Below are 21125 nucleotides of genomic sequence, written 5' to 3' on the forward strand. Positions count from 1 at the left end.
AAGCAAGACGCCCTGGACCAGCTCTGGGCCTAGATGGCCCGGCTGTGGACTGCACCACCTCAGCATTGGCGGCAGAGGTCTCGGCTGGCTGGGGTGTAGACCGCGGCAGGTGCAAAGGTGTGATGGGAGCCGGAATGCTATCATCATGAGCTAGGACAGCACCTTCCATTTCCAGTGGCCCACTGCCATTCCCGCGGGGCAGAGCCTTAGCATCCGGAGCAATCTATGCGATCGCAGATTGCTGGCCTGCTTCGGCACCATCACTTCCCTGTTGGACTGTGGGGAACACAGAGAGGATGGCAGCGGTCAGTGCCTTACGTGGCTTCAGCCTGTGTTGTGATAGCTGCTGTCATGTCAACCATGACACGTGCCATCACCTCTGGGGACTCCACTGTCGCGTTGGGCCCAGTCAAGGATGGGCTCGATGGGCTGCTGAGAGGCACGGGCAATACTTGAGGCAGCCTCTGCCAACCTCAGAGCAGGTGCATCCATGATCTGTGGGGCCCTTTCCAATGCACCCATAAAGCTCACGGTGCATTACCACGGACTTTCTCAACATAGCCTCCAAGTCCAGGTCCATATCTGAGTGTCTGAGAGCAGGACTCATGGGCCGACTCACCCTCCAGGGAGCTGGCCCCCAAGCTTCCCCTTACGCTGGGCGTTGCTGCAGGCCACTGGAGCCAGGAGCCGAAGGCTCTTCAAACCCCAAGAATGTCATGTCTTCCGAGGTGGTGTCCCCACTCGATGCAGCTGATGGAGGGTCCCACTCTGTCGCAACACTTTCGCCCCTTCCTCCTGATCTCCCCCATCGTTGGATGTGGAGGGATCACGGGTACGCTGCTGTCCTTCTGGCTCATCATCTGTAAGCACAAAGCAACAGAACAGTGGTTAGCAGCAGGGGAGGAGGCAGGAATGGAACAAGGTGGCGGCAATGGACATTTATATGTAATGGGGATAAGGCATGTGGTATCAAGGGTAAAGGGTCTCACATAAAACGCTAAAAGATATGAACATATCGTCACTGTCCCCAGGGTGCTTGGCTTCGCCGACTGCTACCGCACTAACTGGTGTGCCCATAAGGGTGGATACTTGCTCCTCCACCTCCGTGATGTCCTGGATGTCAGGCTCCCCTCCTCCGGTGTGCATCTGCTCGCGCCAGTTGTGTTCCAGTTTCGACTGCAATAACAAACAAAAGAAGATGTGAGTGAGTGTGCAGCTCATCGTGTGCCACATGTGCCTTTCATAGTTGAATAGCTGCTACTGTGTGCAGATCTCCATTTGAATCTACATGACTGCACAGACTGGCTGTGTGAACGATGGGAATAGGTGACAACCACCTAAGATGAAGGATGACGCTGAAGTGTTGCGAACACGTAACAAGAGTGAAATGTTAGTGCGAGGAGAGGTCAGGCTGAGTAGGGAACAAAAAGGTCAGTGACGATTAGATGGCCAAGGCATGGCTGCTGAACTGAGCCTGAACTTTTATGGTATTTTCACCAATGAAATCATGGCCTGGTACATATAGTGAAGGAGCAGGTACTGCAAAGACTTTACATTGTGTGAGACAGTGAAGTTCACATTTTGGCATTGCAAAGTTAATAGAAAGGGTACTCGCCCTGACGAACCTAATGAGGTTGTTGAATTTTTTTGCGGCATTGTGTCTCAGTTCTGGCCACCGTGTTTGTGGTGTCCCTGCATCGTACTACAAACTCACACGAGGCATGTACTGCAAACACAGTCACTACGTGACCTTAACCTTTATTCCCAGGACCAAGGAGTCCTAACCCTGGGTGGGACCTCCCCTTTTATACCTTGAAACCCAGGTGAGGAGTGTCGCCCACAAGTTCACCCCCTGTGGTCAGGGTGTGCATTTCTAGGGTGTAAGTACAGTGTACAGGAGTTGCATGAAGGTTACAATTACATGAAGATTACCGTTGCATGATGGTTACATACATGACAGTGTTCCTGGTGGAGACATGTTGGGCCATCTCCCTCCGTAGCCTTCTAAAGTCTCTAGGAACGGGCATCCTTCCACTGGAAGGTTGCAGCACATTCCACCACCTCTCCACTGCCTCAACTAATACCTCAACGGCCGTGGGCAATAAGCGGTGGACACGCTGGCGACCATCTTCCTCATCCATTTTACCATTCTGAGTAGACTGAGAAGTTAATACTGTGCATGCGCATACTTATCTTACCACGCCTTTAGGAATCGGCTCTCCACAGGATGTATGGCCTTTGCAGCATGCGCATTCGTTGTGGAACTTTATTGCTGAGATTTTCGGTTCCACCGCCCTAAGAGAATTGTGCAACGAATGACTTAGCGCTCCCTTTCCCTCTTGAGTCGCTGAAACCTAATTTCTCGGTAGGCAGCGCAAACTTTCAGAGGGCGCTACAGTTACTGCCTCAAACAGGATTAACACCTCAAAGTGTGCGATACCAAATTTCCAGCCCCTAAAGTTTGTTTGAGGCCCTCTCCCAGAAATTGGGCTGCCCTGAACGCAGCCAGAACCAGGCCTGCAGGATAACCAAATCTACATGCATCCTTAAAGGGAGCTTTGGAGGCTGCCATCAAAAAGGAAAGTTTATTTAAAAATACTTACCTAAATGTGGAACAGGTGCTCCTCCCAGCACCACAGCAGACCTGAAGAATGTTGCAGGCTTCACTTGGCCTCCTCCCAATCATCATCCCCCACCCTCCTAATCACCCTCTCCTTCCTGATCGCCTCACTCTCTCTTTCCAAGACCTCCCTGAGGATCGCTGAGGGCAGTCGGCCCAACTTCGTCTTCATGGAACCGGCAAGCTGACTCTGGCCTCCTGTTTGGCATCTGCAGCTCACCAACCATATGCTGGTTAGGCCCAATTTTGGGTAAGCCTCTGGCTTCTGGGGTGTATTTCAGGCCTGAAACCGAGAAGAAATGAATTTCTACCCGCAAGTTTTTCTATATCCTCACCATCTTCTAACACTAAGGATACATCTTATCACCCTTCTTGGCACTGCTTCCAGGGCTTGGATGTTTCCTTTGTGTCTCAATGATCAGAACTGAACTCAGTATTCAAGGTGTGGCTTGATAAGCACACTGTGCATCTTCAATATCACAGCCTCAATCTTCGTTCCTGGTAACTGATAAAAACAATATGTCACTGTAGCTAAGTTATATTTGTGAGGAGCATGGCATAAAAAGGATCGTCTGATAGAAGGTAAAACCTTAACTAAGATTCTGAATAATGTATTTTTGTCAGTGTTTGTGGTTGTAGAAGCATGCTAGTTCTGGCAAGCAACTCATTCACTGGGACTGCAGCAGACTATTCAACAAATGCATACACTTAGAGGGAAATTAGAAAGAAACACTGAATTAAGCTAAAGCATTGGGCCTGAAGGCCATGTATATGGAAATGTCAAAGGAGATTCCGTAAGTGTGTTAGAAATGTTGTAACTCATGTAAGTGAGTTGTACAAAAAAGATTCAAAGCGTGACATGGGAAAATTCAACCAATTTGTCTAACTCTATACCAAGCTTAAATATTAAAGATAATTTCATAGGAGGTGATGCAAGTTAATCTATTCAAACTGAACATGAAGAGTCTAGCTGCTTTTATATTGCTGTTGTCGTGCCAGCTCCCAACATGCAGGTCTTGCGCAGCTGGCGGCAAACATGAATTAGTCTCTCCATATTTTCTTTCAAACAGAGGATAATGTGGCCCTGGTTTATGACTAGATAAGGACATTTGTTGTAGAAACATTCATATAAATGACTAAATCACAATCTCTAATATATCACCTCAATCAGTTCATTGACTTCTTAAAATAGACACTAAAAAACCTACTTAACAATGTTTTGTTATAAGATTAGACTATTCTCATTGATTTCATGTAAACTGTTCTATTAGAGTTCTATTACATGAAAGAATTAGGTTTGGTTTTGAGGACACTGAGAAACTCATGCCAATAGTACATGTAAGAGACAGGCTAACTAATGCTGATTTTCCGTTTCTGGGTGCAATTAAAAAATGACTCGAACCTAGGAATTACTACAGACAATATTATTGGAAAAGTGCTTAACGTGTTCATAAACATTCCATTGCACGCAATTTAAATGCAGGCATTAACCTGTTATTTTAAATAAATGAATGTCTCTGCTAAAGTAGTGGACAGAAGAATATTAGACAAATATGTAAAGCATTCACCGAATAATATTGTCAACAGCAATTTCTAGACACAGAATCCAAACTGCTTTCTTCCACGTTTATTAAAATTGCTCTTTGTAGCACTTTAAATTTGTAAATGTAAGATTCAGTTTGGCAGTCTTTGAGATCGTTAAATAATGGGATTATGTGTTTCATTTAACCACAGGCATTTCAAATAATACTTAAGCCCAGTAATCCTGATGATTGTAACTTGTGAACATTTGGTGGATCAAACATTTGTCACTTACATATGCATTCTGTATCAGAACAGACATAGTGAGTAAACATGCTTGTGTTTGGCACATCATTTTAGTGCTCATAAGAACATAAGAATTAGGAACAGGAGTAGGCCATCTAGCCCCTCGAGCCTGCTCCGCCATTCAACAAGATCATGGCTGATCTGGCCGTGGACTCAGCTCCACTTCTCCGCCCGCTCTCCGTAACCCTTAATTCCCTTATTGGTTAAAAATCTATCTATCTGTGATTTTAATACATTCAATGAGCTAGCCTCAACTGCTTCCTTGGGCAGAGAATTCCACAGATTCACAACCCTCTGGGAGAAGAAATTCCTTCTCAACTCGGTTTTAAATTGGCTCCCCCGTATTTTGAGGCTGTGCCCCCTAGTTCTAGTCTCCCCGACCAGTGGAAACAACCTCTCTGCCTCTATCTTGTCTATCCCTTTCATTATTTTAAATATTTCTCTAAGATCACCCCTCATCCTTCTGAACTCCAACGAGTAAAGACCCAATCTATCATCATAAGGTAACCCCCTCATCTCCGGAATCAGCCTAGTGAATCGTCTCTGTACCCCCTCCAAAGCTAGTATATCCTTCCTTAAGAAAGGTGACCAAAACTGCACGCAGTACTCCAGGTGCGACCTCACCAATACCCTATAAAGTTGCAGCAGGACCTTCCTGCTTTTATACTCCATCCCTATCGCAATGAAGGCCAACATTCCATTCGCCTTCCTGATTACCTGCTGCACCTGCAAACTAACTTTTTGGGATTCATGCACAAGGACCCCCAGGTCCCTCTGCACCGCAGCATGTTGTAATTTCTTCCCATTCAAATAATATTCCCTTTTACTGTTTTTCTTCCCCAAGGTGGATGACCTCACATTTTCCGACATTGTATTCCATCTGCCAAACCTTGGCCCATTCGCTTAACCTATCTAAATCTCTTTGCAGCCTCTCTGTGTCCTCTACACAACCCGCTTTCCAATTAATCTTTGTGTCATCTGCAAATTTTGTTACACTACACTCTGTCCCCTCTTCCAGGTCATCTATGTATATTGTAAACAGTTTTGGTCCCAGCACCGATCCCTGTGGCACACCACTAACCACCGATTTCCAACCCGAAAAGGACCCATTTATCACAACACTCTGCTTTCTGTTAGCTAGTCAATTCTCTATCCATGCTAATACATTTCCTCTGACTCCGCGTACCTTTATCTTCTGCAGTAACCTTTTGTGTGGCACCTTATCGAATGCCTTTTGGAAATCTAAATACACCACATCCATCGGTACACCTCTATCCACCATGCTCGTTATATCCTCAAAGAATTCCAGTAAATTAGTTAAACATGATTTCCCCTTCATGAATCCATGTTGCGTCTGCTTGATTGCATTATTCCTATCTAGATGTCCCGCTATTTCTTCCTTAATGATAGCTTCAAGCATTTTCCCCACTACAGATGTAAACTAACTGGCCTATAGTTACCTGCCTTTTGTCTGCCCCCTTTTTTAAACAGAGGCGTTACATTAGCTGCTTTCCAATCCGCTGGTACCTCCCCAGAGTCCAGAGAATTTTGGTAGATTATAACGAATGCATCTGCTATAACTTCCACCATCTCTTTTAATACCCTAGGATGCATTTTATCAGGACCAGGGGACTTGTCTAACTTGAGTCCCATTAGCCTGTCCAGCACTACCCCCCTAGTGATAGTGATTGTCTCAAGGTCCTCCCTTCCCACATTCCCGTGACCAGCAATTTTTGGCAAGGTGAACTCTTGCTTTGAAAGCCAATTTCAGTTTAAGTTCTCACAGAAACAGTGGGCTAGAATTTCCTAACAACTCGCCAGAGCCCGATTGTCACCCGAAAGACCCCAAAAAAAGAAAAAAATCCGCCCAGCGAAAGAAATTGGGTGTTGCACCCTGATTCTCGGTGAAAAAGTGGAATTTAGGACCGATTGGGCGGTTCTTAAAGAAAATGGGCAATAATTTAAAAATTCACTTAAAATTTACCCCGAGGCTGCAGGTTGGACCTAGGAGGAGAAAACTCTAAAAATATTTTTTCATAAACAGAACATAAAAAATCATGAAAACATTCTCGGGACCCTTTTAACTTAAATCACCTCAACAGAATGTTAAAATAATTTGTAAAAAAACCAATTACTTACCTTTTTCTTGCAGAGCTACTTGCCTACCGCCTAGCTCCGTTGATTCTCGTGGGCGTTTTTTTAAATACTTACCTATGGGTCACCACTGAGCCAAATTTCACGCCATGGCGATCTGTGGACGGTCCGCTCTCCACCGGTACCTCGAAACCGCCGGCGTAGCTCAGCTGGGCAATTTCTCGCCGACCCAGTTATCGCCCAAAACGGCCAATACCGCCCAGAGACCAGGCGGTGAGCCACTGCAATTTCTAGCCCAGTGTATCCTTTAGAGGTTTTAATGATGAATGATTTTCCTCTGTTAGTTTAGTGTTCAAATAATACAGAAAAGCTTTTTTATTACAACTTACAACTTATAAATATTTTGCATCTGAATCCTAAAGTTTACTCTTTTACTATCTAGTGTCTCCGCTTTTTTTTTGCTGGATCTCACCTTTAAAGTACACCTATTTTAGGAGTGCCAAATCTAGAAAATTTGATTGGGTGTTTGCAAATGATTAATGAGGAAAACTTGCTATCCCAGAAATTATGTAATTTAAGGCAGAATTGCACTTAACAAAAGCCTTTGGAAAAGAGGGGCAAGTTACCTACATGACCTGTCAAACGAGGAAGTGATTGAGTTCACTGGCTTTAAATGCCCACAAACTTTGTCTGAAGTATTAACTTTTAAGCGATTAGAACAATCTTTCCTCTGCTGTGCTACTAACAAAATATGCTGCATGTTGCCCTTCAGCAGTTTCAGAGAGGAAAATATTTTTGTTCCCACTCCTATTTCATGGATCCTTTGTCATGGGATTCAATATGGGCATTCCCATATATCAACAACAACAACTACTTGTATTTATATAGCATCTTTAACGTAGTAAAACATCGCAAAGGCCTTCACAGGAGTATTATAAGACATCAAATTTGACACCAAGCCACATTAGGAGAAATTGGGGCAGATAACCAAAAGCTTGGTCAAAGAGATAGGTTTTCAGGAGCGTCAAAGGAGGAAAGAGTGGTACAGTGACGAAGAGGTTTAGGGAGGGGCTGGAGGAGATTACAGAGATAGGGAGGGACGAGGCCATGGAGGGATGAGAATTTTGAAATTGAGGTGTTGCTTAACCGGGAGCTAATGTAGGTCAGTAAGCACAGGGGTGATGGGTGTACAGGTCTTGATGTGAGTTAGGACATGGGCAGCCGAGTTTTGGATGACCTCTAGTTTATGTAGAGTAGAACGTGGGAGGCCAGCCAGGAGTGCATTGGACTAGTCAAGTCTAGAGGTAACAAAGGCATGGATTCGGGTTTCAGCAGTGGATGAGCTAAGGCAAGGGCAGAGACGGGCGATGTTATGCAGGTGGAAATAGGCAGTCTTAGTTATGACATGGATATGTGGTTGGAAGCTCATTTCAGGGTCAAATATGACATCACGGTTGCGAACAGTGTGATTCAGCCTCAGGTAGATGCTAGGCAGAGGGATGGAGTCAATGGCTAGGGAACAGAGTTTGTGGCGAGGACTGAAAACAATGGCTTCGGTCTTCCTAATATTTAATGAAGAAAATTTCTGCTCATCCAGAACTGGATGTCGGACAAGCAGTCTGACAATTTAGAGACCGTGGAGGGGTCGACAGAAGTGATGGTGAGGTAGAGCTGTGTGTCATCAGCGTACATGTGGAGACTGATGCTGTGTTTCTGGATGGTTTCGCCAAGGGGCAACATGTAGATGAGAAATAGGAGGGGGCCAAGGATAGATCCTTGGGGGACACCATAGGTAACGATGCGGGAGCTGGAAGAGAAGCCATTGCAAGTGATTAGATAGATAAGAATGGAACCAGGCGAGTGCAGTCTCACCCAGCTGGATGACAGCGGAGAGGCATTGGAGGAGGATGGAGTGGTCAACTGTGTCAAATGCTGCAGACAAGTTAAGAAGGACAAGGAGGGATAGTTTACCTTTGTCACAGTCACAAAGGATGTCATTTATGATTTTGATGAGAGCCGTTTCAGTACTGTGGCAGGAATGGAAACCTGATTGGAGGGATTCAGACATGGAGGGAGTAGCGGAAAAGATGGGCACGGATTTGGGAGGCGACAACACGTTCAAGGATGTTGGAGAGGAAAAGGAGGTTGGAGATGGCATGGTCGTTTGCAAGGATGGAGGGAGTCAAGTGTTTTTTTTGAGGAAAGGGGCAATGATGGCAGATTTGAGGGAGAGGGGGACTGTACCCGAGGGGAGAGAACTGTTCACAATGTCAGCTAACATGGGGGCCAGAAAAGGAAGTTGGGTGGTCAGCAGTTTGGTGGGAATAGAGTCCAGTGGGGGCCTCATTTGCTGCCAAAACCAGCAGAAATTGCAGATTGGTGGGAGTGGGAAATGGAATCGGTCTTTGATGTTCTTTGTGTTATTATTCAGGCTTTGGTTAAAAACCAAGTTCCATACGTTAGAGGAGGTTTTTCCAACTCACAGTACCAGAGGATTAACAGTAAATCTGTACATTTATGAAGTCGCAGAACATTTGGGTTTGATAATCCATAAATATTCCTGTATATTATGAAATGGCTGTGAATTATTGTTCCATTCTGCTTTAATTATATTTGGTATGTTATACAGCAAAATTATTTTCTCATAAAAGTACCAGGTGATGTTGTTGCCTATAGTTTAATGAGAATCTCTGATGTAGAACAATTGGGCTCAATTTTCTCCAGTGATTTGAGCCGTTCTCTTGGCGCACTGCTTTTTTTGACCAAAATTTTAAAATCCAAGTTTCCCCAAAGATTGTGCGCCAGCATAACTCAGTTACAATTTTTTTAGGTTCATTTTTTTTTGCGTCATAGGGGACGTAACCTGATGTCTGTGCCAGTTTTTCACAATTATGCAAGTTTGGCCATTTCTCCTATACCAGCGTATGTGACCATTCCCGAAAAACCTTCTGGACATTTAAGAAAAGCCAGCGCACATCAAAAAATCGGCGCAGAAAGACACCATTGTTTTTAGGCGAAGTTTTGGAGGGAGTCAAGAACACATGAATAGGCATCATCAAGCTTATATTTTTCAAATTTAAAACGCAGAAAATGTAAGTTTCATGGAATTCTTTAAGTTTTGATTTTTTTAAAAATGCCACGCAACCACCGAATGTCTCCAAACCGGGCTCGAGGGTCGGAGAATCAGGCCCTCACCCGGACAAGGGTTCGGGGCTCGGCTTGAAAAGAAGCCTGGGGTGGGGGGGGGGGTGTGGAAGGCGAATTGAAGGCATGAGAAGCCTTACACTATGCATCAAATGAAGCCCCAGGGGGAGGTGTTTCCCGATTATTGCGCATGCGCAGACCTGGGTATAGTTCAAACTAGGGTGTCGACCTTGGGGAGAGAGAGAACAAAGAACCTTGTCCTGCCTGCTGTTTTGAGCTTCTTGCAAAGGTACAATTTAATCATGGGGGCAATATTAACAATACCATACTTTGTGCAAGCCTTCTGCATGCTGGTGCTGTGGAAGAAACAATTGATTCGACGTCATTGCATGAAGAACCACAGAGCATGTAGAATGATGGGCAGGAGGCCTTACCCACGTCGGGTATATTGAGACAGGTGTTCGTACATGTACTTGAGTGATGCAGACTGTGTCAGAAGGCTGCATTTCCGCAAAGAAGTTGTAACTAAGATCTATGAGTTAGTAAAAGCAGACCTACAACCTAGAAGTGTCAGGAGGACTGCTTTCTCAGTTGAAGTGAATTACAGCTGCACTTGCATTCTATGCATCTGAATCATTCCAGGCCACAACTGGGGATGTGTGTGCCATTTGTCAACATGCAACACATATCTGTATTCAGCAGGTGACTGCTGCACTATATGCCTAGAGGAATGATTATATAAAGTACCCCATGACAACCCAGGCAATGCGCGAAAGGGCTGTGCTGGCTTCCCAAAGGTACAGGGCTGCATTGATTGTACCCACATCACCTTGCGAGCCCCTTTGGAGGATTCTGAGATGTACAGGAGCAGAAAAGGCTTCCACTCCGTTAATGTGCAACTCATGAGTGACAACATGCATTGCGTCATGTCAGTTGATGCAAGATACCCTGAGAGCACCCATGATACGTTCATCCTATGCGAGAGCGCTATATTTGCTGTTTCAATAGCAGCCAGAAGGGCAGAGCTGGCTACTGGGCCTCGCCACCTGGCTCATGACGCCCCTACGCTTAACCTGGACGGAAGCTGACCGGGAATACAACATGTCGCACATTGTGACGTGCAGCATAATAGAGAGGACCATTGGCATCATGAAACAGTGTTTCTGATGCCTGGACCATTCCGGAGGCTACTTGCTGTACTCCCCTGAGATTGTTGGTCAGTTCACTGTTGTGTACTGCATGCTGAATAACTTAGCCATCATGAGTCAGCAGCAGCTGGTAGTAGACGACCAACCTGAGGTGAGAGTGGCTGATGATGCGGAGGAGGATGAGGAAGCCATGCAACTATCTGAATCCAGAGCACGACGGCGGAGGAGGGTGGGCCGTCGTGTCTCTTTAATGGTTGCTCGATCCTTGCTCCAGCAGCTCATACGTGAATGCTTTGCTGCCTAAAGGCTGAGCGGCAACTATTCCAAATGGACCATGTTTACTGTTTGGACCTGTTCTGCATTGTTGTGTTGTGATAATGGAACAAATGATGGAAATAATTCTTGTTTACTTAAAAAAGTTATGTTGTTCATGGAACAAATAATGTAAATGATTCAGTTATAATGTAAAATCTATTTTATTCAAAAGTTTAGTTTGTACTTAACTTTAATAACTATTCTTGCATCAAACTTTAAAGTTTTCATTTAAGATCACTTACAAACTTTTACAGCACTTACAAACTCTAAGATCATTTAAAAACTTTAAGATCACTTGCAAACTTTAAGATCACTTACAAACTTTTAAACTTGTAAATTTACATAACATACAAAAAACGTTTAATTTGAGAAGAGTTACAACAGTAACAACAATAATAATAACAACAGCAGCAGCAAAGAAAGGCTGCACCCATCTCTCCTCCACCTTATTCTAAGACCGCCTGCTGCGCTTGGTCTTGTTGTCTCCACCCCCGCCCACAAGCAATGGCGCAGCGTTTCTCAGGTTGGTACCAAGTTTATTCTTTCGAACATCTCGGGTAGTGCGCACTTCTTCATGGCGGGGGCAGGGGAGCGGGTGGCAGCCGGTAATGTGGAAGGCCCGGCTTGGGCCTCTTCAGAGGCTGTTCTGGGGATTGGAGTGGGAGTGGCAGTTGATTCAATGGGCGTGCGGTCTGGGCGTGTTCCCTTATTGCAACAGCTAACTCCGACATTCCCTCCCTCGTGTCCTAACAGTATGTCAACTACCTGCAACATTCCCTCCCTCATGTTCGCTAACAGTATCTCAGCTACCTCCGACATTCCCTCCCTCATGCACTGACATTGTATCCACTTCCTGAGACATTCTCTCCCTCATGTTCCCGGACAATGTTCCCATTTCTCACGAGAGTGTTGTTGCTTCTCCCGAGAGTCCCGATTCCTCATCACCCACCCCACTGATGGTGTCCAGGAGTGATTGGGTAAGGTCAATGCTCTCCACACTCATTGCCATCATCTGAACCACACCTGTTAGATCCTTCACCTCAGGAGAGCACGGTCGAGCTCTCCTTTCACTCCTCACCCTGGGTATGGCTCGCTGCATTCCAATGGGACCGTCAGCCTCGGACGGTGGGGCCCTGGGTGTGCCTCGCTGCACCCCAATGGAATCCCCAGCCTCGGACTGTGGGAAACCATGGAATGTGCAAGCAACACTTGTACCATTCAGGAAAGGGGCTGGCACCTCAGTGGGTGACACCTGCACCTCTTCCAAACTGAGTCCAACAGTAGGGGCTTCATCCATCACCTCCTCCTCACCCCCATTCTCTTGGTATGGAAGGTGGGATTAGAAGATGTTCCCCTTTTCAGATTCACCTGTATCTGAACCACCTTCTGCATCGTTAGGGTTGGCCTCAAGTTCTGCAAAATATAACAGAACAGACAAATGGTTTGCAGCAGAGGAGGGGGCAGAGTGGCATGAGTAGGCACACACAGCGCAGGCAGCAGGCTGATTTGAAGGACCACGATGAATGATAGCACGTTGCACAACCGCAGTGTAGCTGATGGAGACATCCCCATGAACCGAAGCATGGCTAGCCCACGCAGTACTTAACATTTAGTAAGGGCAGTCTATGGAATTTGCAGGACTTACCCTCTCCCTCAAGTGTGGGCCCAACTTGTGTAGTGGTGGTTGCTTTTCTCCAGGCAAGACCCATCAAAGCAGCGACCCTCTCTTCCAAGGGTGTCAGCGGGTGCAGATTTCCGGGCCTCCTCCTGTTCGAGTTCTTGCCCATTTGTTGTGAGCCATCTTCCTCTGCAAAGATGAAAATGTAACTTTTTAGAGAGGGTGGCTTTCTGCTGGGTGGGACATATACAGCTGGTCACATTTAGAATTGCAATTCCATTGAATAAATGAAAATATTACTTACACTAACTACTTGACCAAGGACCTGCCACTTTTTTTTTGCACTGGCCTCCCGACCTCGTGATGGTCACCGTTGCACAGTAATCTTCTGCAAGTTGGTTCCAGCGTTTCTTCATTTCTTTTGGTGAAACTTTTATGTGACCTCTGCTAGTGTCCAGCTCGTGCCATCTGGCTTCAATCACAGTAACTAATGCCTCCACTTCATCCTGTAAGAAATTCTTGGTCCTTGAGCCGCGTTGCACCTTGTATTGCAGCTCCAGTTTTTCCAATGAGAATTAAAGTTCTCACACACAACTGGCTCTATAAAAATGGCCGAATGCAGACCAGGAGCTGAACTGGGCATGCGCGCCCATAGCAATCCCGTCAAAAACCTTTTTTTCCCCGCGCATGCGCAGAAGGGGGGGGGGCATCATTTTTCGGCGCAGACATTAGGCTCCACCCCCCGAAGCTACAGGACAGGCTGCACGGCGCCAAATTCAAAAAATAGAACAGGGAAACTTGCTAACTTTTTTTGAAGTAGTTGGGGCCAAGAAAACCTGGCGTAACTCTGGCAATATGCCAAAAAATGGCTTTGGGGAAAATTGAGCCCATATCTAGGAAATATAGATTATATTCCTCTACAAGTTTTTACTGTTTGCATACACAACATTGTGCTGTGATTTTCTAATGAGATTTTCTTCGTTTCCTTTGCATCATTTATTCTATTTGTTACCATTACATACTGAGAGTAAATTAATATAATAAAAATAAAATAATGATCTAGACAGTTTGAAGAGTTTGAAGACCCTTTTCTCAGAATAACTGTTCATTCAAATGTATTTAAAATTGCCAGAATACTTGTAGAGCAAGCTGCTATAGTTGTATGCAGTTTAATGGTGTAACATTAAGTAAATGGAGGTGCCAAGGTGCCTTGCAGCTGTGTCCGTGCCATGGCTCATGAATCATTCTCTTTCTCTGTTTGGCAATTTAAGCATTTTATAGAGATCAGGTAGACTGCAGAGAAAACTACACAGGACTATAATAATATATTCAGTAATGTTCTTCAAAGGGCAATATTTGATAAATATCCTTTCAAAATGTATCATGTTAGTTGGCTCCAATGGACTTTACTGTCTCTTCAGGGACATAAATGATGCAAAGGAAACATGAAGAAAATCTCATTAGAAAATCACAGTAAACATACAACCAAAAAATACCAACCTTTTTTTCTGCTCTCTTACACAATTCCTATGTAAGCCAATACATGATAAGCAAGAGCCATATAAAACATTGCTCAACCAAGCCTTAGTGATCAAACCAATTCTATATATCAATTATAGCAAACTATTCTATCTCAGCATTGTTTGTGGGCCAAGGAGCAGAGGCTTGGGAACAAGTGGGGACAGTGGTGCAAAGGCATAGGGAGAGAGTGAGCAGTAGGCAAGGGCTAAGGTTATGGCTGAAGCAGTGCTAGTAGCTACAAGATTATGAAGACAGAGGCACTGCAAGGGAAGGAGTTGGTAGTTCAGCTGTGGAAGTAAGTTAAAATTTACCTCTTTGCTTTCCAAGATTTGTTTGAGTGTCTGCAAAAATAGTTGTGGGGAAATGTCATGGTGTCTGAACAGCTGCTTGTTTTTCAAAGGAGAAACATTGAATAATAAGAAAACTCAGACAAGACTACAATAAACCAACACACAATATTTGTATTCTACCTTACTGGCACGTGAAATAATTAATGACTAGCCATTGAAATATTTGGTGCCATTTATATTAAAATGGAATTATTAAGTTAGATTTAGCTCACAAGGAATTAAATCCACAGAACTTCTAAGTCCTGGGCAATGTGGCTTAGTTCTGGATGCACCTGTTTATGAAGTAGGAACTCCCACATTGCACTTGAACTTGAAACAATGGAAGTCATTAAGATATCCTGTAAACATCCACACCCATGAAGTGTCAGATGGCCCATTGATTTGAGCTCAGCAGGAGTTAATTTCTAGGAGCCGGTTTAATTGGCAATTCAACTGGCCAATTCCCCGAGAGCTGGGAGGATGGCTTCCTGCCCTGCTAGAAAACAGGATAACAAAGGAACACATCATCTGCAGGAACAATCAGTTTGTCACAGCTGGTAAGGGAAACAGACATAAGGAGGAAGAATGTTCCTCAAGGTAGTATCAGACAAGTTCAAACGAATATTTGGTCAGAAAACTTTTATTTAGTCTACTGTCTGGAATGGTTCAGCATATACTGTTATTTTCTTCTTTGGAGGAGTGTTACGGAATTAAGTTGAAATGAGGTGAGATGTACTATACATGTTGGTCTAAACATTCACTTACGGTTTGCAAAATAAACCAGCTTGTTGATTTCTACTTGACATTGTCTCACTCAAGCGTTAATCAGTCCCTGTTTCAGAAAATTGAAAAGCGCACATGCAGCACATGAGAACTTACAATATCCTCTTCATATAACAAGGCGTTTCATTGTTATGGCCCGGAGTTAAGTCATTGAAGGCTAGATATTGGATAGTAAAGACAAACCCCTGATTGTAAAAGGAACTTGGCTATGGTGAAAAAAAACAGGAAAACTGATCATATTTTGTGGAAATGAGGAATAAGAGCACAAGAACATAAGAAATAGGAGCCGGAGTAGGCCATACGGCGACTTGAGCATGCTCCGCCATTTAATACAATCATGGTTGATCTGATCATGGACTCGGGTCCACTTCCCTGCCCGCTCTCCATAACCCCTTATTCCCTTATCGTTTAAGAAACTGTCTAGTTCTGTCTTAAATTTATTTTAACGGTCCCACACAAGAGATTGGTGTGCAAAATTAAAGCACATGGTATTGGGGGTAATGTACTGACATGGATAGAGAACTGGTTGGCAGACAGGAAGTAGAGAGTCGGGATAAACGGGTCCTTTTCAGAATGGCAGGCAGTGACTAGTGGGGTGCCATAAGTCTCAGTGCTGGGACCCCAGCTATTTACAATATGCATTACTGATTTGGATGAGGGAATTGAGTGTAATATCTCCCAAGTTTGCAGATGACACTAAGCTGGGTAACGGTGTGAGCTGTGAGGAGGATGCTAAAAGGCTGCAGGGTGATTTGGACAGGTTAGGTGAGTGGACAAACGCGTGGCAGATGCAGTATAATGTGGATAAATGTGAGGTTATCCACTTTGGGGGCAAAAACACGAAGTCAGAATATTATCTGAATGGTGGCAGATTAGGAAAAGGGGAGGTGCATCGAGACCTGGGTGTCATGGTACATCAATCATTGAAAGTTGGCATGCAGGTACAGCAGGCGGTGAAGAAGACACATGATATGTTGGCCTTCATAGCTCGGGGATTTGAGTATAAAAGCAGGGAGGTCTTACTACAGTTGTACAGGGCCTTAGTGAGGCCTCACTTGAAATATTGTGTTCAGTTTTGGTCTCCTAATCTGAGGAAGGACATTCTTGCTATTGAGGGAGTGCAGCGAAGGTTCACCAGACTGATTCCCGGGATGGCAGGACTGACATATGAGGAGAGACTGGATCGACTGGGCCTGTATTCACTGGAGTTTAGAAGGATGAGAGGGGATCTCATAGAAACATATAAAATTCTGACAGGACTGGACAGGTTAGATGCAGGAAGAATGTTCCCGATGATGGGGAAGTCCAGGACCAGGGGACATAGTCTAAGGATAAGGGGTAAGTCATTTAGGACTGAGATGAGGAAAAACCTCTTCGCTCAGAGAGTTGTTAACCTGTGGAATTCGCTACCGCAGAGAGTTGTTGTTGCCAGTTCATTGGGTATATTCAAGAGGGAGTTAGATATGGCCCTTACGGCTAAAGGGATCAAGGGGTATAGAGAGAAAGCAGGAAAGGGGTACTGAGGTGAATGATCAGCCATGATCTTATTGAATGGTGGTACAGGCTCCAAGGACCGAATGGCCTACTCCTGCACCTATTTTCTATGTTTCAAAGTCCCAACTTCCATAGCTCTCTGAGGCAGCGAATTCCACAGATCCACAACCCTCTGAGAGAAGGAATTTCTCCTCATCTCAGTTTTAAATGGGCGGCCCCTTATTCTAAGATTATGCCCTCTAGTTCTCATCTCCCCTATCAGTGGAAACATTCTCTCTGCATCCACCTTGTCAAGCCCCCTCATAATCTTATACGTTTCGATAAGATCACCTCTCATTCTTCTGAATTCCAATGAGTAGAGGCCCAACCTACTCAACCTTTTCTCATAAGTCAACCCCCTCATCTCTGGAATCAACCTTGTGAACCTTCTCTGAACTGCCTCCAAAGCAAGTATATCTTTTCGTAAATATGGAAACCAAAACTGCATGCAGTTTTCCAGTTATGGCCTCACTAATACCCTGTGCAACTGTGGCAAGAATTCATCCCCTTTGCAATAAAGGCCAAGATACCATTGGCCTTCCTGATCACTTGCTGTACCTGCATACTAACTGTTATGTATGAATAAAGAGTCTGACTGGATACTGTGAGCTCAAAGTAAAGTGTGACCTTAGTCTTTTATTGCAGGTCTCTAGAATGCCTCTCCAGCCTACGAGGCCTCCTTAAGTACCTATGCTCCCAAGGGATTGTGGGATCCCTTGAGACTCCAGGGGATGAGCCCTCTAGTGGCTATACAAGGTATATACAGGTTTACATATATAACAACACTCTCCCTGCAAAGTCAACAGTGTAACTATTTACAAGGTGAGTCGATCTGGGGCCTTTCTTTCCCTGGTTGATCGTCTCGGTGCAAATGCTGGTTTTGGTGAATCATCTATTGGGCCCTCGCTGGGCTGCTGTGCAGCTGGCCTTGCTGGGCTGCCTGGTGTGGTGAGTCCTGCTGGACTGCTGCGGATGATGGGTTCTGTTTCGTGGTCAACCGTGATGTCAGTTGCCACTGGTGTGTATGTTAGGGGGGTCAAAGAAGGTAGGGTCCAAAGTGGGTTGCTCTGGATAGTCCGTGAATCTGAGTTTGATTTGGTCCAAGTGTTTCCGGTGAATGAGTCCATTTGAACGTTTGACCCGAAACACCCTGCTCCCCTCTTTGGCCACAATAGTGCCAGGGAGCCACTTGAGACCTTGTCCATAGTTCAACACAAATACAGGATCGTTGATTTCAATTTCGTGTGACACATTTGCGCTGTCACTTTGTTGAAGCCGTTTGCTCTCTACCTGTTCATGTAGGTCAGGTGAACTAACGAGAGCCTTGTCTTAAGTGCCCTTTTCATGAGCAATTCAGCGGGTGGAATCCCAGTGAGCGAGTGGGGTCTCATGCGGTAGATAAGCAGGACTTGGGATAAGCGAGTCTGCAGTGAGCCTTCAGTTACCCTCTTCAAGTCCTGCTTGATAGTTTGCACTACTCTCTCTGCCTGACCATTGGATGCTGGTTTGAACGGGGCAGATGTAACATGTTTGATCCCATTACGGGTCATGAACTCTTTGAACTCTGCACTGGTGAAACATGGCCCGTTGTCGCTCACAAGGACATCAGGCAGTCCGTGCATGGCAAACATGGCCCACAGGCTTTCAGTGGTGGCAGCGGACGTGCTAGCTGACATCTCACATTCAATCCATTTGGAGTATGTATCTACAACCACAGGGAACATTTTACCCAAAAGCAGGCCTGCTTAGTTGACATTGACCCTGGACCACGGTTTGGAGGGTCAAGACCATAAACTTATTTGGCGCCTCCCTGGGTGCATTGCTTAACTGCGAGCATGTGTTACATTTGTGCACGCATGACTCTTAAGTCCGCATTGATACCGGGCCACCACATGTGGGATCTGGCTATCGCTTTCAGCATTACGATGCCTGGGTGAGTACTGTGGAGGTCACTGATGAAAGTGTCCCTGTCCTTCTTGGGGACCACTACCCGATTACCCACAGAAACCAGTCTGCCTGTATAGACATTTCATCTTTGCACCGCTGGTACGGCTTTATCTCTTCCTGCATTTCCACTGGGACACTGGACCAGCTCCTGTGAAACACACAATTTTTTACTCGGGACAGTAAGGAGTCCTGGCTCGTCCAGGTACTAATCTGTCAGGCTGTGGCGGGTGATTGCTCACTCTCGAATGCTTCCATAACCATGACTAAATCTGCGGGCTGTGCCATTTCCACCCCTGTGGTGGGCAATGGCAGCCTACTGAGAGCAGCTGCACAGTTTTCTGTGCCTGGCCTGTGCCGGATGGCATAGTTGTATGCGGACAACGTGAGCGCTCATCTCTGGATGCGGCCCGATGCATTCGTATTTATCCCCTTACTTTCGGAAAAAGGGGATATCAGTGGCTTATGGTCAGTTTCCAATTCACATTTGAACCCAAACAGATATTGATGCATTTTCTTTACCCCATAGACACACACTAATGCTTCTTTTTCAATCATGCTGTAGGCTCTCTCAGCCTTGGACAGACTTCTGGATGCATAAGCAACCGGTTGCAATTTCCCAGAATCATTAGCTTGTTGCAATACAAACCCGACGCCGTACGACGACGCATCACATGCTAGTACCAAACGTTTACATGGATCATACAACACAAGCAATTTGTTTGAGCATAACAATTTTCTAGCTTTTACAAAGGCATTTTCTTGGCTTTTTCCCCATACCCATTCATCTCCTTTATGCAGTAAGGCGTGCAGTGGTTTTAACAGTGTGCTGAGATCCGGTAAGAAGTTATCAAAGTAGTTCAGGAGTCCTAGAAACGACCGCAGCACCGTCACATTCTGTGGCCTCAATGCGTTCTCGATTGCCTCCGTCTTCGAATCGGTGGGCCTGATGCCATCTGCCGCGATTCTTCTCCCCCAGGAACTCCACTTCAGGCGCCAGGAAAACGCACTTTGAACGTTTGAACCTGAGCCCCACGCGGTTGAGTCGACTAAGAACCTCCTCCAGGTTCTGCAGATGCTCGACTGTGTCCCGACCTGTAAACAAGATGTCTTCCTGGAAGACCTCAGTGCACGGGATCAACTTCAGTAAGCTTTCCATGTTTTTATGGAATATCTCCGCAGCTGATCGAATTCCAAAACAGGCATCTTTTATAAATGAAGAGACCTTTCTGCGTGTTGATGCAGGTGAGGCCCTTCGATGATTCCCTCAGCTCCTGTGTCATGTAGGCCGAGGTCAAGTCCAGCTTTGTGAACGTCTTTCCTCCCGCCAGCATAGCAAAAAGGTCGTCAGCCTTTGGCAGTGGGTATTGATCCAGCAGGGAGAAACGATTGATAGTTACTTTGTAATCACCACAGATTCTGACGGTGCCATCTCCCTTGAGGACTGGAATAATTGGACTGGCCCACTCGTTGAATTCGATCGGCGAAATGATTCCCTCTCATTGCAGTCGGTCTAGCTCAATCTCTACCCTTTCTCTCATTAAGTACGGTACTGCTCTCACCTTATGATGGCTGGGGCGCGCCCCCAAAATTAGGTGGATCTGCACTTTTTCTCCTTGGAACTTCCCGATGCCTGGTTCGAACAGCAAAGGGAACTTGTTTAAGACCTGGGCACACGAAGTGTCATCAGCGGACGAGAGCGCTCGGACGTCGTCCCAGTTCCAGCGTATCTTTCCCAGCCAGCTCCTGCCGAGCAGCATGGGACTATCGCCCGGTACTACCCGGAGTGGTAGCTAGTGCACCGCTCCATCGTAGGAGACCTTTTCAGTAGCACTGTCGATTACAGGAATCAGTTGCTTTGTGTAATTTCTCAGTTTCGTGCGAATGGGAGTCAAGACAGTCCTTGAGGCCTTGCTGCACCACAATTTATCGCAAGTCTTTTTGCTCATAATGGACTGGCTCGCACCTATGCCCAGCTCCATTGACACCAGGAGTCCATTTAATTCAACCTTCAGCATTATCGGGGGACACTTTGTGGTAAATGTGTGCACCCCATATGCCTCTGCCTCCTCAGTCTGAGGCTCTGGTTCATCGTGATCCACTGTGAATCTGTCCTCCTCAGCAACATGGTGGTTTGCAGGATTAAGAGGATTTGCAGCTCGCCTGCACATATGTTGGAGGTAGAAACATAGAAACATAGAAACATAGAAACATAGAAACATAGAAAATAGGTGCAGGAGTAGGCCATT

At 45.5% G+C, this 21125-nt stretch overlaps 1 protein-coding gene across 3 annotated transcripts in view; it reads left to right on the forward strand.

The window, feature by feature from the left end:
* dync2h1 (dynein cytoplasmic 2 heavy chain 1) overlaps nucleotides 1–21125 on the forward strand; it is a 994370-nt gene that overhangs the window by 830846 nt on the left and 142399 nt on the right. The window lies entirely within an intron of this gene.

This window comes from Pristiophorus japonicus, chromosome 10 (assembly GCF_044704955.1).
Source record: "Pristiophorus japonicus isolate sPriJap1 chromosome 10, sPriJap1.hap1, whole genome shotgun sequence".
Taxonomy (NCBI): domain Eukaryota; kingdom Metazoa; phylum Chordata; class Chondrichthyes; family Pristiophoridae; genus Pristiophorus; species Pristiophorus japonicus.